This window comes from Neopsephotus bourkii, unplaced genomic scaffold (assembly GCF_033783945.1).
Source record: "Neopsephotus bourkii isolate Nb327-2 ecotype Australia unplaced genomic scaffold, CSIRO-AGI_Nbou_v1 NB_1120, whole genome shotgun sequence".
Taxonomy (NCBI): Eukaryota; Metazoa; Chordata; class Aves; order Psittaciformes; family Psittacidae; genus Neopsephotus; species Neopsephotus bourkii.
This window is the reverse complement of record NW_026901606.1, coordinates 1,283,197-1,295,851: the sequence shown is the minus strand read 5'-3', so window position 1 is coordinate 1,295,851 and position 12,655 is coordinate 1,283,197. Positions and strand designations below refer to the sequence as shown.

The window sequence follows — 12,655 nt, the reverse complement described above, 5'->3', positions numbered from 1 at the left end:
TGACAGGATCCATAAGGATGCCAGTAGGAGTAAGCAGCATGACTGAAAGAGAAAGGAACATGCCAGTATTCTAGATGTTGCTTTCATATACTTACTCCTAAAACAAAGTGTGATCTGTTTGCAATAAGGTTTATAGCACTATTACCTACAGTATCAGGGGCTGAATTTGATTACACCAACAATAGAACTCACATACACCCAGTGTGAGGGCATGACATTTCTTTCCCAGCTAGAAGTGTTATTCAGAGATAGTTAGAGGATTTGGATCATTTGGACCTTCCTGATAACCGTGACTCCTCATCACTGGCAGGTTCATGACAGACCTGAGGAGATGTGACATGGACAGCATGTTTTGTATGCCTGGAGACATGGCAGCGCTGCTAAAGGGGTAATTCCCTGTCTCATGATGCATGAATATTGGGATATACATGCCATGTTTTTCAGGCCTCTACTTTCTGTATACACTAGAATATAAATAGCATTACTGAATGCTGGTGATGGGAATCAGGCTCATGTTTGTGAGCCAGCTGTTCCCACATTTTTCTCCCCATGTTTTATCAGCTTAATTCTTAAATATCCCTAACATTTCCATCCAGAATTTTTAAAGGGAGGAAGCATGACTTGGAAATCACTGTAACATGAATGGATTTGTTGACTTAACTGACATTGTTTTGACATGACAGGGCCTACCAAGGGACCAAGACCCCTTTGTGCTAACTGCAGAACAAACACAGGACTGAAAATGGAGCTGGTATCAGAGTTCCCCTACCTTATCACACTCAGTTAATTCATTACTCCATGCAGGCTGGCCAGCTAAGAGTAGCATTTGTTTCAGGAGAGGGAAAACTCGTGCATAGCAGCAGCATTGTTTCTCTATACTGTTTTCATAGCAGGTTCCTGCCCATGGCTCTTAGTAATTCAGAGCCCATATTCAAAACAGAATTGTCCAAATCTGAGCCATTTCATCTACCAACAAAAGCAGACTTTTGTGTTTGTACGACACTGGGACAGGGAGATGCTGGCTGATGCTGGCTGAGAGCCTAAGACCATCATAGCTGGTGAGCCATGCTGGCATCTCCCAGCACCCACACATCAAGCACCCCAAGAGCCAAAAGAACACTCCAAGAACAGATGTGTAATACTGGGCTCATCAAAACAAATACATTCTTATCCTGTTTGATTCTGCGAATGAATTAATGCCTCTAAATAATGCGAATGTAACTTTGTAGCCCTGGTTATGTGTACGTAAAACCATCTGGTTTAGAGCAGCATATCTGACTGCACCAAATACTTTTGAACACCACTGTGAATAGAAAATAGGCCTCTGAGACAGGAGTCAGCAGTTTTCAAGATCTGACATGCTTATACTGAGAGCATCAGAAGGGATCCAGTGTCACCACCTCTCTGCTGCTTTGGCAGCCTCATCCAACCCAAAGCATTCTATGATTCCATAACATCTCTAACCAAGAGCCATCTCTATGGCCCTTCTGTCTCACAGCCATCCCTAAGCCACTTGCTTGCAACCCACTGCACAGCACAAGGAACAAAAGAGGAACTTCTGCATTGCTTAAACACATAAGGACTACTGCTCTGTTAACATCCATTTCCATGCCATCTCCAGGGCATGCCAACAGTGACCATTCAATGGTGACAGGGTAAGAACAAGGTAAGCTTTGTAAGCAGTTCCATACCTGAGCATCAGTCCATCTTCTGAGGATCTGCCATTGGGTGACCCATGCCAGAAGTGATGTCCCCTGCTGAGCTGTTCAGGGAGGAGAGGACCTGAGTCCTGTCTGGGGGGATACAAACATCACTGGAACTCTCCCCACTTTGCAAACGCAGTGTTGGTGTTGAAAGGCTTGACCTTGCACTGTCCTGTGCTCTGACATCGTTACCAGTTATGATAGCTTAGCTTCCACTGAGCACCCAGAACATACATGGTTATAGGAATCCCAGCTTAATAAATTCTGATTAAGAATAGCCCTCCCCAGTCTCAATGGCATGTGTATGCAGCCAGACTAGGGTTGCCAATGGCTGTGAGCTTTAAGCAAAAAAGGCTGTGAGCTCTCTCAGTGCATGGAGCTATAATTACAGCTGTCAAAACCAGAAATCCCTTTCACTTTCCTCATGCCCCAGCCCTCTCCTTGTGTCCTTCCTTCAGACCATGCGTCCAGGTCACCAGGGAGTCAGGTTCCTTTGCCTAGAAACCAGCTTTTGTCTTATTGGCAGATCTTTTTCCTTCTGCATCCACTGAAATCTGTAGAAATAGGACAATGCATGAGTAGCTTTTTAATCTAATTATACTTGGTTCACTTGGATATTTTTCAACCAATTTATCTGACCCAGCAAAGAAATGATTGGATGAAGGATGGATTGACCCATCCAGAAGATAGGAGCACATACAGATACCTGCCATCAGTCTGAAATGCGGTACAAGAGTGCACTTCGCTACCAAAGCCCTTCAGCAAAAGTGCCCATGGCTCATTTCTTGATTTCAGGAGATACGTGCAAATGCAACTTACCTCACCCTGTGGTTGGTGGTGTCTGGAGCAACTTGCAAGTGGGGATGCCTGATCCCCAGGTCACAGCCATGAGTCCCATGGTGTATGAGTAGCATGGCGGTTGGAAAAATTCACATAGAAGACCTTGCAAGCGTGCTTGCTGGCTGAAACTTTGTCCTAAAGACCCTGCAACTGTGAGAAAGGAGGCTCCTCGTCATTTATAGCTGAGGTCAGTGGAGGGCCAGAGCAAGGAAGTTTGTATTGCAGCAATTTGTACCTTATCTTGTTTCTAGATGTAAACAGAAGGTTTACGCTTCCATTATGGAACTCTTCTACACCAAAAATTGTTCAGTGCATAGAGGAGGCCAGGGACATGCAATGTGTGTGCACACTTATTTCTTGAGCGTATTTCAAGAAGTACAGTTAAAGAGTCCAGTGTTTCTGAAGTGTTTGGAAATCAGGACTCTTTTGCACTGATTAAAAACCCAATCTTCACAGATCACAGGGGTCATTCCAGGATCTCTGTAAGGTCTGGATGTAACTCTCCAGTGTCATGGACTTAGGTCAACACCATTGAAGTCAAGAGTCCTTTCATGAGCTCCAAGTCACTCCCAGTTGCTTCTGAAGTCATTGCCCAGGCTTTTTTCTTTTTGGTCACAGTACCAGTTTTATATCATTTGAAAAGGTCCCAGGCAAGGGACATATGGAGCTTACAAAGGCATAGTTACTGTGCTAGCAAGCTCCAGTTTCATGCCAAGCAAATTATTCATGCACACTCTGTGGATAGGAGGCACAAGCTTTCATGTGGTTATATGGATAAAGGAAGGAGAATTTAGGCCTCTGACTCAGCCTGACAGTAATGTTTCCCCCTAAATACATCCACGGAACTGCAAAGCAGAGTTCTCACAGCACTGATGGTAGGGCAGTCCTCCCTTTGGAAAATGTGACCCCTTATTTACATGCCACTTGGAAACCAGTATCATATAAGGATGCCAAACTCTTCCAGAAGTCTGGCCTTTTGTTTATAACCTCTCATGAAAGTACGCAATTCAGCAAAAGCAGCTTAGAGATAGCATTTCAAACAAGAATCAAATGGCTTGCCTGGAACACAAGCAACAGCAAACGCCCCCCCCCCCGTCTGTTAAGAGACTTGACCATGCTGTGTGATGCTGTGCTCCTGCATCCAAAAGGAAATCTGACATTCAGCAGGTGTTCTGTTTTTTTGGGTAGTCTCATGGAAGGAGAAGGAGTCTGAGGAGACACAATACAAAAAGGTCCTTTAAACACATCTACTTTTCCATTTTGGCTCCATGACCAAAGTGCCTTTCTTTTCCTCTCAGTGGATTTTATTCAATTACCACTGCAGTGGCCACTGCAGAGTGTGGGGTACATTCCTGCTTTGGTTGTCTTTGTGTCCATTTGGCAGCAATCCTGAACACCCAGAAAAGCACACAGTTGCTGATTTCCTCCATTTTTACTTTCTTCTTAGAAATATTTGGCTTTTCCACACTACAAAAAAAAAAAAAAAAAAAAAAGGAAGTAAAATTAATAAGTTCTTATGATTCTTTCCTAAAATAATTGAATTTACTCTATTATTTTAGTTAGTGAAAATAGAAAAGCCAATCAGCTGACTGTAATTGTACAATAAAGCCAAGAGTAGTTCAATTCTTGTTCCATAATACTTATATAATTCAGACCTGGAGACAAAAGCACTAAGGGTCATGGATTAACAGTGGCTTAAAGTTGAAAATAGCCTGAGGAAGTAAGGATGACAAAGTAATTACTAATGGGCAAATCATATGTTAATGGGTAGTTATTTAGTGTATGACATTTAATCAATATAAATGAAAGAAATATAAAAAGAAATTAAACTTTTAAGGCCTCTTATGAATATAGGTATATAACTAGTGTCTATAATTGAAATAGAGCTATAAAAATAACTTTGAAATGGCAGTTATTAAAATAAATGATTTTGTAATAATTAAAACAGTTGTTGAAACACAGAGATAGTCCTCATGAACCTTGTTTTATGAGGTTTTTTCAGTGATGTGTAAAACTAAAACCTGTGCTATTCAGCTGAGGTGCCAAGCAATTGAAAAATACACTGCAGAAACTCATCCCTTACCACCTGCCAGAAACTGCACTTTTCTACATAAAAGATCAGATTTCAGAAGTAAATAATTTTATCAGTTCACTTTGCTATAGCATTAAGGTAAATCACATCAAAGCCTTCAATATGCATACCCAAACAGATTAGTGAAATCCATAATAAAAGCTCTGGTGGGGTTCACACTCACCAGTGCTGGAATTTCACAAGACACATAGCAATGGTTAGTTAGGATCATCTATTGCAAGAATTACAGCTGGTACAATAGTAATTGCTGTGCCCAAGATAATTGCAGAGATTGCAAGAGTGCAAAACACAGGAAAGGAATTCTGTAACAAGAATGCCCTGTGATTTTTTCCACAACAAACAAGGGAAGAAAATTACATTTCTAAACAGAGGGTGAACACTTATTTGCCAGGGTAACTGCTACTGCCTGCACAGAAACCATCCCTCTGAGCCTGTGGGATGTTCAGAACAAGAAGCAGCTGAACACATGCAATAACAGAAGCAATTAGTTGTTTAGTGCTTCTGTGCTAAAAGAAATTACACCTGCACACATTATTGTTGGGTTAAAAGACCATACACATCAGTAAAAACATATATGAACTAGCTCTGTTGTTGATCAGACCACCTCTAGCCTTATTGCCCAGGACACCTCTCTGAAGAAGAGTGCTTTGCCTCAGTGACTGGGACTTACTGAAAGAAGTCCATCTTGGCCTTAATTCGTAGCTCAGTCAGAGCAGAGAGTTTACAGAGACCTTTTGGGTCTTTGTAACACTGTGTTAGTAATAGCAGAAATAAAACCACTGTCCTGGCATATTGCATCTTCTTTTTATACAAACATTTCATCTCAAAGTCTTAAATAGGCAGTAAAACAGTATTTAGTCTTATAAGTCTTCTTTGTTTAAGTTCATAGTGTACCAACCTACCACTTACATTCCCTGCATTCAGAACACCTAGAAACTTCTATTTATTAGAAACCCATCCCAAAGTAAATATACCATTTGAGTCAAGGATAATCTATTCCTAAGAAAGCTGCTAGCCAGGTCCTGTGGATATGGGAGGGTAAGGTGCTCTTGATTATTTAACAACAAAAGTTTTCCATTTCAGAAGTGAATTTTTGCACACCCATATTCAAAGCCATATTTTCTTCATTCGGATATAAGTTATGACCCCAAGAAAATATCCATTGAGCTCTTTCTTACTCCCAGCCTCTGGATGCCAGCATGAGGAAGGCAATGAGGCCTTACATACTATGCCCATACACAGAAAACATGTGTCTTGGGCTGTTTCAGAGCCCTGTCCTTCAGTTGCCCCATACAGAAGCAAAATGATTGTTACATATACGTAGTACAACTTAAAGACTGCTTAGCAGGCTGGTTCTCATTCTCTGTGTCTCATGAGCCACATAATCCTATTTAGTGTTTTCGCCGTTTCATACTTCACTTGGTGGCTCTGTGCTGCTCCTTGTCCAGTGTTGGTAGGTAATAATACCTTTGGCATGCAGCATTTAGCTGAGGCAAGCTTTGAAAGTGTTAACTCAAAGGCAGGATAATGTCCTATTTGGATGAAGTAAAAAGTAAATAAATACAGGATTTACTGCAATTTAAGGCTTAAGATGAGATCAGATGCCTGTCATCTCCAAACACCTCTCAATCAGCAAAAAATAATCCTTCACAAAGTAGATTGTTGCTTCTTGGTGCAAGTTTTTCTGGAGAAAATGAAGCCATACATTATTTCTCTCTAGAGTGGAGGGAGGCGAAGCATAAACTCAGCTGAAAACTTACCCAGGGCTTCTGGCAAGCGCAAGCCATTTGTGCTGCTTACCAGATCTCTGCATTTCACGAATCCCAGATGATGTGCAGGGGGATCTCTTTAAAAGGATACAGGAAGTTACAACTATCATCAGCTAATGAAGAGGGCAGGGAAATGAAGAGGGAGCAAAAGGGAAAGTGGGCTGAGAGCTCTGCCCCCACCATGCATGAGGGAGGAATGTTCCTGGGAATTACTGCATTAAAGCCACCTGCCTACAGCGTTAAATTTCTTCCCCTCTTTATTTCAAATGAAGGGAATCAGCCCAGTTTTTACTTTCAGATCTGAGAGAAGCCTTGCAAATGAGAACAGTGAAGCCATCCTAAAGTAGACCTATTTATAAATCACAGAATCATAGAATAGTTAGGGTTGGAAAGGACCTTAAGATCATCAAGTTGCAACCCCCCTGCCATGGGCAGGGACACCTCGCTCTAAACCATATTACCCAAGGGCTCGTCCAACCTGGCCTTGAGCACTGCCAGGGATGGAGCATTCACAACCTCCCTGGGCAACCCATTCCAGTGCCTCACTACCCTAACAGGAAAGAATTTCCTCCTTATATCCAATCTAAACTTCCCCTGTTTAAGTTTTAACCCATTTCCCCTTGTCCTACCACTACAGTCCCTAATGAAGAACACCATGAACTGCAGGAGGGGAATTTTCTACACCACTTCCCCCCCACTCCAAGTTTGCTGCCTCAATGAACACAGTGGCACACCTGAATTTGCTTTCTTCATGTATCAGGAGACTGTAGCAGAAAATGAGGTTAAAACTACAAGCACAGGGCCCAGTTCAGTCAAGTAGCACTGGCTCTGGTTCTCCTGCAGTGCATGAAGGGGATGCTCTGCAAAGTATGTCCCTAGTCCTAACACAGTCCTTCAGGCTTTTGTTAGTGGTCCTGCCTTATGGAAACAGACCCTGGGCAGGGCTGCTGAGGGTAACAATCCCAAACCAGGTCAAGTGGTTCAGAGGTAATCTACCTTCAAGGACAGAGGGTCTGCCTTTGTCCTTCTCTTTCAGTTTTCTCCAAACTAAAAAAGTTTTCTTTTCTAGGGTTCATAGGGATAATCAAACAAACCAACTACTCAATTGCAAAAGCTAGTAACATTAAAAATTCAAAAAAGGGAAACTAACCCAAAACACCCAGCATTCAAGCCGTCGTGGGTTCTTGTAACAAAGCAGATTTCTCATAGCCCACAGCTTGCGACAGTTCTCGAGTCACATCTACTACTGGCACACTTCTGCTTGGTTGCTGCTTTCAGTTTTGAACCTTAGCTCTACAAGGACTTGTCTGAGCAGATGGATAATCTTTGTTTTAAAGGATGTCATAAGTAAAAACAAACTCTGCCTTGCAAAGCTTCCCTGTTTGTATTCCCTCCCCAATTACTTGAAAAAGTAATCCAATAGATTAAATTTCCCTTTCCGAGAAGTGTTACCTAATGGCAAACCAGTGCTGATTCACCACGCAGATGATACAGTCACAAAAGTGCAGCTACTTAGTCAGCAGAGGTGGCTCAGGTGCTTGAAAAAACATTGTAGGAGCATTTTCATCCCTTTTCTGTCTGCCCTACACACTAAAACAGTGAGCATCAAGGCAGCTTTCTGGGTACTGAAAAAGCTAGAGGAGATCACAGAGAGATGGCTGGTCACATTATGTATTTTTCAGAATAACTCCTAACTATCTGTAATTATTGATATGTCTTGGTTTCTCCTACCTGCAGACATCACATGCTCTCTCTTACCCCCATTTGAATCATGTTGCAGATGCCACTGGAGCATATGGTGACTGGGAATAGAAGTGAATTAAAGGCAAGATGCAGGGAAGAAAATCACACATCTTTGGCATATCTCTGTAAACACGGATCAACCCACTTTCCCCTCTTTTGCAGGTCACTGAAAGTGGGGTGTATTTTATCAACCCAGACATTTCCAGCTACTTTTATCTTCTGTTTCTCATCCTATTTTTCCCCTGAAACCTCAGAGGTGATTTCTGGAGTCAGGATGGTATCTTTGTATTTCATAGCCCTCAGTAGAACTGTTTTCCATGAACTCATTTGGTTACTCCTGGACTAAGAAGACTCAGAAAGCCAGCTGTAGAAAGGACTAAAAATAAGATACCTATTTTTTTTTTCCGCTGGCTAATAGTCACAGACAAACTCCTTGCTCCAGCCAGCTGCTTGAAAGATCCCCTCCGTTTCATAGGAAATGATCTTCTATGCGGGTTAGCTTGAAGGGTCATTGCCATTGACGTAGTCAGACACTTGCTCAAACTTGCTTCCCTAGGACAGCTGTGCCTATGCTACTTTAATATCTTACAGGTCCACTTTTGAGTTCAAAGGGAATAAGAAAAAAGATAAAGACAAGAGGTGGGCCAGGCATGGCAGCATCCACCCTGGACAACCTGCTGGTGACAAAGCAGAGACCCCAGAAGCTCAGGCATATCTCAGAACAAATCAGGACCTGGTAACAACCAGGGTGACAAGAGAAGGAGTCTGAAAGTGTTTGTCTTTGCACCAAGGTCCCTGACATTACTGGCAAAGCACCCATTGAATTTATTTGCTTTAGATTAAGCTGATTAGAGAAACAGCTGGGAAGGTGAGTGTCTTTAATTAAATGGAAAATAATGTATGAATTACACTGGATGCTGCATGGTAAAAAATAAACTGTTTATTAATAATGGGTTTAAGGCCCAGTTCCTGTTTTTTAAGCAAAATAAATTTAAGCAAGCAGTCCCAGCTGAGCTTCTGGTGGGAAGGAGTTTACTGGAAAGATTAAACAAGTTAACAAGGGAAAAAGCTACTCAGAATTTACTAGAGTTCATTTGCCATCTTTATGTTTTAGGACAGAAAGATGACAATGTGCAACCTAGCACTTGCACTTCAAACAAGCCACTAGCAACAGGCACAATTCTCCTCTAAAAGAGAGCTGAGAGTCTTCGAAGCTCTCTCATTTCTTCTTTGCTTGATAGTGTAAATCTCTATTGTACATTAACATATGCATACACACACTATGTATATTTTTAAATATATATACACACATACACTGATAGGTACTTTTTTTTATATATATATATATATATATATACATGCTTTTTCCTGTTGCAAAGCAGTTTGGGAGTTTCCCTCAACAAAGAATTTGGCAGCTGAAAAGTGCCCAGTTGAAGCTGGCAAACTCTCTAGAACCCAGCACACGAGATGGAAAGGGCAGCAATTAAACACCATTTTTGTTACTGAAGAAGGATCAGTTCCCTGTGATACTTCAAATTCTTTCTGTAACCATGGGTGGATGATTTAGTGCTAGACGTTCAGAGGGATTTAGGTTTGCAAAGATGCAGATAGAAAACTTAGAGGAATTTCTTTAATGCCTGGTGCCCAAGGGAGCTGGACATCTGGGGGGAATTTTGAGACTTGCTCTGTGTGCCTCTTTCTGTCCTAATTTACTTCAACAGATGTAGCTTTCTCTGCCTCAGCTCTTCCTATTTAGAAAATGTCAAAACCAGGGATTTCTTCCCTCATCAGCAAGGATCAGGAGAGTGAGGCCCTCCAGCAAACAAGACTGCTGCAAAAAAGTAGATGAAGCAATATGAAATTTTCATGCACTGCTGCTCACCTTTGCCAGACATGAATGACCTATGAAATATTTATCATCAGAACCACTGTCCTCATGCTAGGCAGTGGTACCTAGAGCCCATATGGCATCAGTGCTTCCTATAACGTTGTTTTCCTTCCTTTACACTTCGCAACAAATGCTCATGTAGACTTGGAGGAGAGCTTCATGCCTGAAAAATGGGGTTCAGCTCCAACACCTTTCCTCTGTCACTTGTGAGGGTCTACTAAAACCACAGAGCTGAAAACTAGCCCTTGCATGTTCCCTGCCATACAACAGGTCTAATGTTTTTTTCAACACTCAGGAGTTACAGTCCAAATACCAATGTCCCAGGCAGAGTTCTGGGATCATGGAGACATTGCACCATGTTATGTGAATCTGACGTGTTTGCATTCTAACCTTATACAAGCCTCTGTCCCACACCAACGATGTTCTCAGGTTGCCATCCTATCTAATGCAATAAAGCTTTCTGTGCCCCCTGCCCTTAGGTTCCATTCCTCTCCTGTGCTCAAGAAATATTAGTAAAGAAAGTACTGGAAAGGTACCTCCCAGGTCAGCTGCACTATATTTAATGGAAAAAACATCTTTGCATACTTAAAAACCAAAAACCAAAGGCTCACACACATCCCTGACAGTGAAGTTAGGAATACGTTTAACAAGAAGCCAATCTGTGAGCAACAGAACCTGCAAAGCCTTGTTTCCTTTGGCTCCTTGGCTCAGGGTTGGGCCAGTCTCTGGGTAGTAACACACAAAATCAAATCAGAACATCTCCTTTAGCAGGAATACTTTTCCTATGAGTAGTTTGTGGGATCTGGAGATTTACTTGAGATTACAAGGCAACTTCTGTTCCTGATTGGGGGGCATGAATTTAATCTCTCTTTTCTTCAGTTGCTTATCTTGCTATTGCTGACATATCTGTCTGTCAAATTTGGATGAAACTTAGCAGCGTATTCAGGCACCGAGTCTGACTTACAGTGTGATGGTGGAAATTTTCACTTTAGGAAACTAGGTTTAAAAAAACCCCAACAAAACTACATAATTGTACTTTGACTTGTCTGCTTCAGCTGTGTCAACTCTGCTGATGGCTCATGGGAAGTTACTGAAGCAAGTTCATGAACCATCACTGATGCACAGCATGGGAACCCTGCTGGTTGTAATTACTAGGAGGATTGGTTGGAGCATTAAATGGCAGCCGTTTATTGGACTAAAACCACAGAACTTAATGTTCCTGTAGGAGGTGCAAGCAACTTTTGATATAAGAGGAGTGACCATGGATAATCTTTCCTTGTGGATGTAGTACATGCAAAGAAGCAGCTGTATTTGTTCCACGGGAGTTCTAACATCTTCCTGAGTAATATCCAAATGAAGGACCATCAGGAAATCCAAACATAGTCCATTTTCTCTCCAGGATACATCCTGCTGGGTTTTCTTGCAGGCCATTAGTATGTTATCTGCTGAGCCATGAGACAAGCAAAGCCAGAGAAATGCAGTCTAGTGAAATTTGACATGAGTAGAGGACGCACCAGTTTGCTACTTAAACAAATACACGTTTAAATACTTAAACAACAATTTTGGTTTAAAAGGAAAAGCCCCGTGCAAGGGAGAAGACAGATGAAAGCTGACATTTTCTGGACCAACAACAGATACAACTACTGATCAAAAAAACCTTGAATACAGAAAGCACTGCCAAATTCCATTTGGATGGATAATAAATGGATGGAGTAGTTAAGTGAAAAGAGATGTTATGTGATGCTAATACGTAAAGCTCCAAAAGGATGTAATAGGGCTGCTTTGATCAAGTGGAGAAAGAAATTCCACCTTGGCTTTCCATAGCAGAGATGGTTGTCTTGGCAAAGCTGAGGCGAAATGAATAGGCTTGCTCTGAATTAGTGTCAGCAGCCTCCTGATGGCTCTCTATCTGACCTTACTGTACAAGAAAGCCATGAGACAGAAGAAAGCAGTACTGTGAGTAGGAGTTGTCTGGGCAGTGCTGTTCCACTTGGGGAGAAGTTTCAGTGTTCTACACAGCAATGGCAAGGGGAGTACCTATTCACCATGTACAGTGGAGACTTTGTGCAACAAACAGCCCCAGGTACCCCCTCTGAAAGCGAGTGTCAAAAAGGACCATTACGCTTTCTAGACTTCAGTCCCAATAGAAGGAAAGCTTCACCTGCTGGCAAAACACTTACAACCAGGATATAATTCTACTCTGAACATTAGCAACCAAATGACCAAAACATTTCACAATCCTCTCACAGGAGGAGTGATGCCCAGGGCTCCAGGAACTCAGTGTTTCCTTCCTTCCAATACTGACCAGGAGAACCTCTCACCTACCTCAGTTTTACTGTGTTTTTACCTCCCACACCCCTTTCACTCCAATTGCTTACCAAAAATCAGCCACTTTATTAATCAGAGCTAGGAGAATAAGCAATTGATAGAATATCATGAGGGAGTGCAAGTATCAAATAGAAGTTACTCAGTTATTTTTCATTCAGAGCCATGCTCAAGAGAAAATGAAGTTGTGACTTTTGGCTATTTCCTAACCTAAAAACTACTGCTGATAAAAAGACAAACATTTTCTTGCATACAAGTGGGAGACATCTGCTGAAGTCAAAGGAAAGATTACTTC

At 41.8% G+C, this 12,655-nt stretch overlaps 1 long non-coding RNA gene across 1 annotated transcript in view; it reads right to left on the bottom strand.

Annotated features, from left to right (window-relative positions):
* Positions 1-3,825: 3,825 nt before the first annotated feature.
* The window catches only part of LOC133217176 (uncharacterized), a 66,163-nt gene continuing 57,333 nt past the window's right edge, over positions 3,826-12,655 (bottom strand). The window contains exon 2 of the long non-coding RNA XR_009726817.1: positions 3,826-4,010. This is a non-coding gene — a long non-coding RNA (uncharacterized LOC133217176). The remainder of the gene's footprint in view (positions 4,011-12,655) is intronic.